General features: G+C 35.8%; 1 long non-coding RNA gene across 1 annotated transcript; it reads left to right on the top strand.

Annotated features, from left to right (window-relative positions):
• Positions 1 to 4748: 4748 nt before the first annotated feature.
• On the top strand, positions 4749 to 8487 carry LOC142600738 (uncharacterized). Its single transcript, XR_012834299.1, has 4 exons — positions 4749 to 4859; positions 4942 to 5049; positions 5271 to 5336; positions 8208 to 8487. It is a non-coding gene; the product is annotated as an uncharacterized LOC142600738 (long non-coding RNA).
• Positions 8488 to 11791: the final 3304 nt, after the last annotated feature.

The following is an 11791-nucleotide window of genomic DNA, read 5'->3' as shown; positions in this document are numbered from 1 at the left end:
ACAGTGCAAATTTATTTCATTCCGTACTATATAGACACTACTTTTTGATTACTTTCCTGTAGTATATTTGATAAATAACACATCACAGCCTCCTATCATAGAAATATCTATGCTTGTTTGGATGAAAGATTATGCATTCATATGTGGGCCAGAAGACAAAAATGTTCAGTGGTCCCTGGGCTCATTCTGCCACACAGAGGATCTAAACAAGAGCATGTGAGGTGACTTAGGCAATTGAAGCCTGTGCTTTTCCGGGCCAGTCACTGGCCTCATTCAAGAGTAATGAGGAAATTGTTCACCCCCTGGATCTTTTGCCCTTTCCCATAAAAATTTGTTTCTAAGTATACCTGTCCTTTCACTGGCCAAATGAAAAAGGAAAATAAAAATGGATAGAATTTTCCATCTAACCTAGATTTTTAATGTGTGAATGCATGGAGGAAACAATTACCAATTATCACAAGCTGTGATGACAAAAGCCTTCAAGGGGTGTGTAATATAAAGGGACTCTGCAAACCTGGGGACAAATCCTAAGCCAGATCCTACATGTTCTGTCTGTCTTCTTCTAAAAAGACAGTGGTGACTTCCAGGAGGAAACATTGTTAAGTAAATACACTTCATTCCTTAGCTGCATTTTATGAGGTCACTTAACCCTCAAAGAGGTCCACTTAAAGCTTTGCAAACCAAAGAAATGTCAGTCACCCTCCTTGAATGTTACTCTTTGTAAACTTAGGCTCTGGTCCATATACATGTCCATGTCTGCATGTCCTCTTTATTATATCAACTCTACTCTGGTTTTGTGCTGGGATCTGCACTGCTCATGGAGCTTAGTTGTCCCAGACACCACTTCTTTGAATGTATATGGATTTGTCCTTAGACAGCTGTTACTAGTATGTTATATTTGTGCTGTACATAAGGAATAGCGAAAGCAACATCATCCCGCTCTCCTTTGGCAGTTCACTGCCTATCAGTTTCTCTCTGAACTTTCAAGTGTTAGGCATGTTAATGATTTTATTTTTTAAAGCAGAGAAACAAATTGTTGATTTGGAACTTTTATTTACTGTAAACTATGTTGTTAATTACTTTCAGACTGAGTTCCATTTAAGTTGCTTAGAAAGCTAGAACATATGTTATGCAAATAACAACAGAAACTACTGTTTTCCATAGAACTTGCCTAAAACTCATTAATAAGACAGAATTTCTCATTCCTAACCTGGTCTTACTTTAATCTTTTTTCTAAAACCTGTAGAAAATAACTTAATTACAACAACAGTTTACAGTGCCAGCAGAAAAAACATGTGTAGATAAAGAAATGGCTTAAGTTTTCAAGGTTTTAAAATAGAATTGTTGAGAGTTTTCATACAATATTTGCTATTATCCTATTTTTTGTACATTTTGAAGATAACATATAAAAATACTACAGAAATGCAATACAGAAGTAAATAATAGATTAAACATAATTGAAGGTGCTTGTTTTACCTGGGAATATATCACCAGAGATACCTCTTGGTGTTCCCAATGCACCAGAAGCTTGTAGGAAAGAGCCTGGCTGTAAACAAAACAAAACAAAACAAAAAATTAAAAATTGAGGGTATTTGGGTGTTTGAATGTCTATCTTTCATTACTAAATCTACTCAAACAGTGGCATTTAAATTTACAGTTGTTGTATCAATGTCTCAGCCAACATTTTTCAGTATCAACAAAATTTAATGACTAAATTAGTAGAAATTGCATACCCACTTGAGGGAAAATGGATCTGAGTGCTATATTATAGTTTGTCAAACTGATCAAAAAATCTGAAATAAGAACATAATTTCATAGGAATGTCTAGTGCAAAACATGGGTTTATACTGTCCAACACTTATTGTGTTTCTCACTGCAACAGAATTTCTAACAAAAGAGTATTATGCATTTGTACAATGTGTTTGAGAGAAAAAAATTATGAATGACTTCTCTCTTTTCAGATTAATTGTGGTTGCTTTGTTTTACCCTTGCTAGTGTATATCATTCCTGATATGCTTAATAATGGAAGAAGAGGCAAAAATAAGGTCTAAATGTTAAAGTACATTCTTCAGAATAAGAAGTTAGAATTTTTTTAATTGTCCATTTTTGAATGACTACAAATATCATCATTTGCATATACATTTGTGATACCATAGACATATTGCAATTTTACATTAATGGATACATAAAGCCTTGAAAGAATATGTTTACATATCAATCAGAGTCCAGCTCAGTCCAACACTAAATGCTAACACTAGTCAATAGAAGAAGCACTAAAATCCCTTTAGTATTTCTGGAATTTTTCCTTCTGATGATTAGTTCATCTCTGCATCTTTCTTTCTCTTTCATTCATTCATTCATTTTATTATTTTATTTTATTTTATTTTACTGTATATATATATATACAAATTGGCCCCATAAGGTACCGTTTTTCACATTTTAGTCAGCCCAGCTTTTGTAGAAATTATGACTTTGCATTAAAGTGCACTAAGGGAATGTGCTAACAGTCAGAAAATATATATATGTGTATTTAAATATACTTTTTAAAAGTCACTATAAAGATTTATTTACATCTACACATATCAAAATCCCATATATGACTACATAATTAATATTAGAGAATGTGAAGTCCCTGAAAGAAAAGGTTTCACAAAGCAGCATATGATTGTCTCCTTCATTTTCTTGAATGACCACACTGGTTGTATATTAAACCTGCTGCAGCTTATAGGAATGTTAAGTATCTCTTTAGTATTGCCACTTTATCCTCTGCTTTCATATAATGTTCCTGCCCTCCTCATTTGACAGTGCATTCTGACCTCTGATGCCAGGAAACCACTCAATAAATCAACAGAACTTTGATCTGCAGAATTATGGGATTTCTCTTCATGAAAAGGAAAAATCCAGGTAAGCAAATAAAAACTCTGTAGAGAAGAGGCATTTTTGGTCCACGCAGAAATAATTCTAAAGGTTTTCTGTACTGATACTACTGGACATTCAAACCTAATAAATGAGATGTATTAGAAGCAAAAGGAATGTTTGTAATTACAATTACTTTTATCTTGTTTTTATACTTAAGTATTAGCACAAAACATATCAGAATAGTAGTAGGTGTTTTATGGAGTGATAAATTCAGGTCTCTGACTTTCCATCGGAATACAAAGCCACATATGACAAGAATGCTTTTGCCAAGCCCTGGTGCAGGGATATGTATGGTTTTCGTATGCAGAGTCAGGACTTGGACAAAACAAGCAAGGTCTGGGTCATGTCTGTTATTATCCCCCAATTGAGAAAAACATCACTAAGAACAGCATTTAACTTTACGCTTCTCTGTAAACATTTTACTTAAGCAGAGGGATATACCGGTAACAGAAATGAGATCTTGATTAGACTCCATGAAATGAATGTAGTTTATAGCTAATTAAGTAGACGTAAGTATCTGTTTGCAAATAGTGTTTTCTTGAAACTATCTTGACTGACTTAATACATTAAGTTGCTTAATAAAACGATAAAACGATAAAAAGAACCAGTCCATGTGCAAATGGACACCACCCCCCCTTCGCCAAATGTTCCCCTTTTATTATGAGGCAGGAAGAGGGAGATGGTTCAAAGAAAACAGGAATCATTGTCAGATCCAGTCCACACGATGTATTGAACATTCAGGCTAATACTGTAGAAGAGCAAATGTTTGGGGGTTTTGCTGTGATTGTCAGTACTTTTAGAGGAAAGAATAATTTCTTTGATTCCACCAGAAAAAGTATCAACACTGTCAAATATGAACAGAAAGGCAGTCACTTCTAAAAATTTCAGATTCTAAGTAATTTAAAATCCATAGAATTTTCAACTATTTCAAAGAAAATTCTATTAATAATAAAGCTGAGTGAATAGGTTGTAATGAATTATTTAGACAATGAATGCCACATGTTTGGGCAAATTTCCTGTTAAAAAGTTTGAAATTCTCAAGCTATATATGTTGAATTAAAAATATGCTGTGTTCAGTGAAATGTTATTGTTCTACACAACATGCACAAGGTGGAGTTCACATTTAGTGGCTATTCAGAGAGCAAGCAATAGCCCTTTGGCTTCTTCAAATGATATGTGTAACTAATGAACAAAGAATGATCTTGAAATTGTGAAATCTTGAATTAAAAAGACACTAAAATTTGAATAAGTTCTCATTGTATGTGTTTAAATATCACAGTCATGAAAATATTAATTTTTTTCCACTATTAGGTTAAACCCCTCTTATTAATATCATTATTTTTATTAATAAACTTGGGGAAATCAAGTAAAAAATTTTGTGATTTCTCTGTAAAGCACACAGTCCAGGAAATTACTGTGTATTGGAAACATATCATCTGCACTATCACAATTTCACTTAGAAGGAGAAAAATTGTAAAAAGGGGCATTTCCCATTTTGCTTTGGCAACTAATGAAGAGATTATTTGCATTTTCTTGTTTCTTTGCAAAACGCCTGACCTCAAATTCTCAACTTGGCTACTGCTCCCTTTTGCAACTTATACATATAGCGTTGCATTTCAAAGATATTCTGAAGTCCTCAAAAGCTTCAAAAACACAATAACACACAAAGGGAAACCATCCTTCTAGTAATTTTCTGTATAATTCTTTGACACAACATGCCTAAAGTGATCTATCCAACTGTTTGAATGAGGATATTGTAGCACAAAGCCAGCATTGACTGAGGCCAATCTGCAAAGGCTAATTTGTGTTTTCTTATCCTTCAGACAGACCTCTCCAGTGTCTATATAACTCTGTAAATGACCACAGTCTGCAGCTGGAAAAGTCTGATGACTGGCAAGAGACCCAATGAGGACTGAATAATCAAGCTGTGCTATTAAAAGGTACAAGACATCAATCCCAAATCACTGGGATGATGCAAATCAGTTATTGTATTTTTTAATGTACATTCCTTTAATTGAACAGCTTTGTTCATGCTTTGTTGCTGTGTGAAGATAAGCCAGAACAGGGGAGAAACCACATTCCGAGGGCCTATTTCTCTAATTGCCAATAAAATCTACTCTGTCCAAGCTGGTGAGGAAAAGTAATCTCTGCTTTGCTAATTCTTTTCTTGCTCTTTCTTATAGATAATATTCAACAAATGCTTTGGTTATATATTACATTTACATATATGGAACAGTCAAGAAAACTTTCTCTGTCAAAGTTTGTGACAATCCCTTTTTAAAAATTTACTCCATCTGTATGAAGTACAACTAGTACTGTAATTTATTTTTACTTTTTTTTTTCTCTCGAAGAAATGATTCTATGTGCAATCATTGAGAAATTGAATTTATGCTGGAAGGCCTTCAGGATTTAGAGAGGTATGTATAATTAGGAGGGTTTGGGGTTTTTTTTTAATGTACAGCTGCTCAGGACACTTTTTCTATACATATAATATTAAATTGTAATTTTTTAAACAAACTATAATTTTAATACCAATTTAGTAATATGACTACGTATGTTGCTAAGTATTAAGCTGTAAACACTTGCACTGAAAGAAATTATTTGTAATAGAATAATGGACAACAGAGAATCTGGAAGCAATAAAATAAGATATTCTATCATATGGTATGACAATAGGTGAAGATGTATGTGTAACATAACCACAGTCTAAAATCAAATTTCAGTTAAATGGATGTGTAGAAGGAGAACTAAATGTAAGGTCGTATGATAAGATCATATCAATGTAAAACAATATCTTCACGTCTTTTAAGATCTTCAACTGAGAATTTTAAAAAGTCAGTGAAATACATCTGTTTTTTAGTTTGAGAAGCAAATACAGTTGATTAAGTAGACTCACTATTAAACAGACCAATTCGGCGAACTTAGGGGAACTCTGGTGTAATTGAGGAATGGTAGAGGTGAGTTTAGATACATACTGTTTCAGCCCTTTACACAACCATTGCAGCTATTGTGCCATGGTCATCCAAGAGCAGGTGCATCCAGATTCCTTCTAGCTTATTTCTGATTATGCTGTTCCTCTCCCAAAACAGACTCAACAGCTTACAGTGGGTATTAAATGTACATCCAGAAATGCTGTAACCAGCCAATATTGATACTGTCCCAGATACACTATGTTTAGAACTCTTCTCCACCTAAAGATGAAGAGCCATCAAGGTCCAAACAGATGTGTAAAACAACTGGCTATCCTAATGGGAATGGGTCTTTCCTGTCCAAAAATATCCTTTTTCACATAATGTAAAAGTATAATGAAGTATTGCATTTCATACTCTCTTAGTGTACTGAGAAGGTTAGCAGTAAACACCTCTGCAGGCTTTCCAGTCGCTGTATGCGTGAGTGAATATTTCACATGTCAATACGCACACACATACGTATCTTCAGTGGCAGCATCAGAGTAGGTCTTCCAGGTACCATTCACCCAAAGTAGGCCAGGACATTGATAACATCAGATGAGATCTCCAAGTGTAGGCTTGATCAACTATGGCATTTTGTGAATGTCCTGATGCTGTCCTTGTTTCTTTCCCATTCCTTCTCTGTGCTGAGTGCAAGTGTCTCACTGAGAGAGTGCAGTGCCACCAGCTGAAGGGAACGGGACGGGGGGAAGTCCAAACCTACACAGCAGTGTCAACTCTGCGCCAGGTGTGCAGGAACCAAGAAATATTTAGGATATGTTCCCTTTACCTACCATTCAATTCCTTTTTCCATGGTAAAGACAGCTCAAAAGGCTCTAGATATCTTCCACCACTACACTTCAAAGTTAAGTTTTCTCAGATAAGGCAAAGCTCAAATTACTTGTTTGAGACAATAAATAGCCCAATCTGAAGTTTTAAGATATATGTGCTGTTGCATATGACTTTGAGTGATAAAAACACTCAGAGTCTACCTTTAAAATATAGACTTGGGTTATTTTAACACATCCAGATTACCTAGAATTGGCTGAGTAGAAATTTTTTGTCTCTCTCTCAAGGCCACTTTTCTTCCTCTCTTTCCCCTGTATTACATGGCCCATGAATAAATGCTTCTTCTGAAAAATATTGATGAAAAAAAACCAAACTGTGAGAAACCAAAAGAAGAAACTTCAGAGGGAAGGTCTTCTGGCAGTGCTTTGTGTATGGTTAGAATCCAGGACGATGGATGATTTGACAGAGGGCAAAATACGCTGTAAAATACCTGTTTAATCTTGAGCATTTCGGACTCTTTCAGAAGGTTAAAAAAAAAGAATTAAGAGGTCCACCTGCATGGAAGAGCTGTGCTGGTCCACTGTAGGCTCTGGACAATGTGCTTGCATGTGAGAAAGATCATTAGATGTCACGTGAGTGCTTTAGGAGAGAAGGTCTCACAGGAGACATACCTGGGGGCCAGGTGGGGATGCTGCCAGCAGAGTCTGTGGCTATAGGGAGTTTCTGAGTGACAGGCAGTATATATGCTGGACAATTTCTTTCTTCCCTATGCTACCTGCAAGCCCTTCCCCACGGCTGGAAGTGCAGGTGGTACCAAGAGGACATGGACAAACCTGTCAGTGCAGCCTGCCTACCAGAGCATGGCACCTGGCCAGGATGGTGAGCTGGAGTCATCCCCAAGCCATCCCATGCTCCTGGGATACACCCCCACCATCTATGTCCAGGGGGATACAGTCCACAGGGCTGGGGTCCAGCCCAATAAAAGGACCCAGAACCAAAAGTTCATTCAAAAATGCTACTTCCTTGGAGTCCATTTTTGATTATAATTAGCTCCAGTAACATAGATGTACAGTATTAGAAACATCTCTCTCAATGGATATTATGCAAAAATTACACGTTTATATGAATTTCAAATGAAAAAATATGGACTAAATGATATTACTGTAGGTTATGTAATTAGTCTTTGTGATATCAGTGTGTTCAGATTAGCTCGCACTGTTGAGTAAATCCTAAATGCTTTACTCCAGCACATTTCCTTTGATTTCAATAGGACACTGTCAGATAAAGATTTTGTTAAAAGAGTGAGTGCCTCAGGATTTAGCTTTCTCATGTGGATTTTATTTCTAAAGGAGTATGTATTGCTTTATGAACTTTTATGTTTCCATGTTAATGTGATTAAGAAGACACACATTGAGCTATAAGTGCCTGCCTGTGCAAATTTCCCTCTGAAAACAATTTTGCTGACACATTGGGGAAAACTATCAAATCTTATTTATTTGGCTTTTCATATATAAAAAGCAATGAAGTTTTTGTTTGCTTTTTGTTTCCTAGAGCTATGAAGAATGGAAGAGGACCAAAGCAACGTGTCATATGGGAAGTATTTTCAAGCACTCAGAGACTGAATGTCATCTTGTAGCTCTTGCTTACTTGACATTCCCTCAGTTGCTTTGTTCTAGAGCTAATTTCTTAGCACTGTTATTTCATCTAAACATGATGTCTTCTTATGTAACTGCTGCGAAAAAATTTGTATTGCACGAAGAAGAGCTGATGAGAAAATAGCCATTTGCCTTCTTAAAGCATTGCCAAGTCAGTTACTGTGGATGTACCTTCAATTACCTGTGGAGAACATAAAGTACCTACCTGTTTATTTCTATTATGTGTCTGTTCCTGCATTCACCTCTAGTAATGGTGCCTAAAGTGGTTTGCAGATCAGCGTCTGGCTTTTCTGTTTTTACAGAGGTTGACCATTTCTTTGTTTACTGCAGCTGAATCGTTTGAGGCCTCCTGGTGTTGTACCCGTCACTGCTAGATGCTGCTAGATAGCTTCAAGTTTTGAAAAGTTAGCGTAAAGAACAGGGCATCAAAATACATTAGTCGACTTTGTCTTATTAGCAACTTTTTATTGCAATGTATCAGCACTTTCTTGTTAATGCTTACTGTAAATTGTCTATAGTGAGGCTATACCACTGGTTCAAGACAGTTTTATGCTGACTTGTAATTTCACTGAAGCTTATTAGAGTGTTCTGCTCCAGTTCACCACGTGAGACGTAATGATATGCTACTGTTCCCATTTACATTAGATTGCAATAGGGGAGAAAACGTGTCCTTTTTTTGTGTCCTCGTATTCTGGTCCATAATGATTCAGATCAAATAATTTTGACACGAATTACAGCCTAAATCAGCCTTTTTATTTTGACTTTCGAGTTGTCACTATACTATTCCATCTGTTGACATCCTGTTACCTCCTGGCATAAACTAAAATAACATGATGCAATAATGGATTTTGGTATAATAAAGTAATGCTTTAAAATGAAATGCCTCTGAGGACTTGGAGGCTGACAGATGCTGATCAAAGTCTTGAACAAAGCAGGTCATCTTTGCAACGAGATGTGCACAAACAATATAGGAGGGTACTTTACGCACCAGACACTGAGGTGTCCTAGGAAGGGTCACAAACCCCTCGCGTATGACAGTTAGTGTTGGCTGACTCATGTAAATCATTTTCTCCTTTTTTGAATAAGATCCTGCTAGAGACCATAAAATATATTAAACATCAATTTATAGTATCAGAGGGGTCAATGAGCAATGTACACAGCACTCCTGTAATAAAGAACATTTTTAGTTCACCTCAAAATTCATTCTCTGTTAGAAGAATGGCAAGGAAAGATCTGTGGTTAAATAGTTAAATTCCAGAAATTTATAGTACTAAATCTATTTCTTTCTTATTTGTATTACTTACTGTTACTTTCAGAGCATACTAATATAGAACCACGTATCTCTAGCCTTTGAAAAAAGCATGAGTAACGAATCAAGAAGAGACAGAAGACAAATAAAATCAAGACATATAATTCAATGTCAAGTTTATGTATCATCTTCCTTTTATTTGCCATAAATGTTATTTGCTTCAACTATTCACCTGGATCTGTATCAGTCACTCCTCTGTTGGAATGAATGGTCAAAAAGACAAATTTTACCTTGAACCTTGCGCAGTTTATTCCAAATTCAAGAGGATTTTTAGATTATTTTGTCTAATCTAAAAATGCCTAGTCATTGTTACTTTAGATGCAATACATTATTGCAATTCTTGTACATTTTTTCACAGACCTCAACTTTTTACCTAGATTTGTATCAGAACAGTATAGAAACATATTGGCTTTTGCTTCTGAATTGAATATATCTGATTCGAGGATGGGGTTAGATTCAGAAGTGGTCTCGAGCCTGTACAATTTTAAAAATATAAGGTCATAGGCAAAAGTAAAAATATGATGGCTGAATACCTGGAAAACACTATTTTCCAGAAGCTAAGTGACTGTCCATTTGACCTTTCTGTGAGCGCTAGGCTGGCAGTGGGAGACAAAAGGAAAAAGGAAAAGCAAAAACATCCTGTGTACAGTGACAAGACCATTACACCAGACTGGTCTTACAGGCTCTGTGGAGAGCTTAAATAAGATGAATTCATTCAACTCCAGTGCTCACGTGAATTCTGTCTGTTGTATGTAGAATCCAAGACCTGATTCATTCAGTTGTTCCACTTTCATACAGGCTTAAACTACATAGAACTGTCAAAGGTTGCAACACTGCCTAAATACCACAGTAGTGTGTTAGGCTTTGTAAATATGTGGCTAAAAGTGTTGGGAAAATGACATATAAATAAAAAATCCTGGCATAGCACCATTTGCACTACACTGAGGCAAAGTTTGTTGCATTCTGAAACTGATATAACCAAGGAAATATTTGTCCACCTCTAATTATTTGGCTTTGGAAAACTGGATATAGAAGTTATGTTTCCAATAATCCTCCAGCACTGCTGAGTCCCTTTTTTCAAGTAAGTCAGAAACAAAAACCCCCAATCCCTAAATTATTTACTTTTTAAATAAAGACAATGATCACAAAAATCTAAATGATGTAGTTCTCAAAAAAGATATTCAGAAAAGATAATGTCGTTAAACACTTGAAGCAAAGTTTTCAGATGCAGCCTTCTTTCAGCCTGTTTCTTTTTTTCCATAGGTGATCCTGGCTGGATATATTTTAAAACAATTTGAGTGATACAAGAGGCAACCTTGTTCCTTTTACATTCAAATATATGTTTCACAAGGTACAACTTCATTCTTTCATCTCTTATGATTCAGTCATATTTTATTGAAATTTTGTCAGTGTTTCTTTGTCACAGTTCCTGCCAAGTATGCTCAAGCAGCTCAGATGAGAGGTTGAAAGAAAAGTGACTGAACAGAATTTTAACTAGGGACAGACAAATATCAGATGGTTTGTTTCATATTGTGAAGCAAAGTACCTGAATCCACCATCTCTTTGAACAGTTTATCCAAGCATTAATGGAGCCTTCAGTCTGACTCCACAGTGGTACCCAGACTTACAGAGCAGAAGGTATCTCAAGCTGTGCTGAATAATTGTGAATAACAATAATATTTTCAAAATAATGAGTAATTAGAGTATGTATCTGACAGACAAGGACTAGGGTTTCTGTGCTTACCTCTGAAAACATTCCCGCAACACGTAGTTCTGGTCTAGGCAAATCTAAACACTTGTGCTCACAGCAGTTTAGCAGTGGCAGTGAATTTTTAATCCTCTGCTAAACAGCAGGCAAGTCAATCTTCTTCAAGAGCAGAGGTATAGAGAAGAAAAAAAACCAAACAACAAGCAACAACATAGCTGAGTGTGAAATCTTTTTGCAACAGAACTAACTCACATCATCATAAAAATTGCTGGCACTGGGATAGCTTTACTGTTTAAAAAAGCTCACAAAACCATAGATATACTACTGCTGCTTTACTGGTCTCAATGGTGATTTTGTTGGTGAGAAGCAGTTTAAAGTGCAAAGCAAAGAGAGGAGAAACAAAGTAATCAGGTAAAATTTGGAAATGTTAGGAATCCTCTGGATGAATTGATGCTTACGATAT

Source organism: Balearica regulorum, chromosome 2, assembly GCF_011004875.1.
Source record: "Balearica regulorum gibbericeps isolate bBalReg1 chromosome 2, bBalReg1.pri, whole genome shotgun sequence".
NCBI lineage: Eukaryota > Metazoa > Chordata > Aves > Gruiformes > Gruidae > Balearica > Balearica regulorum.
Note: the sequence above shows the minus strand (reverse complement) of the source record. Positions and strands in the feature narration are given on the sequence as shown.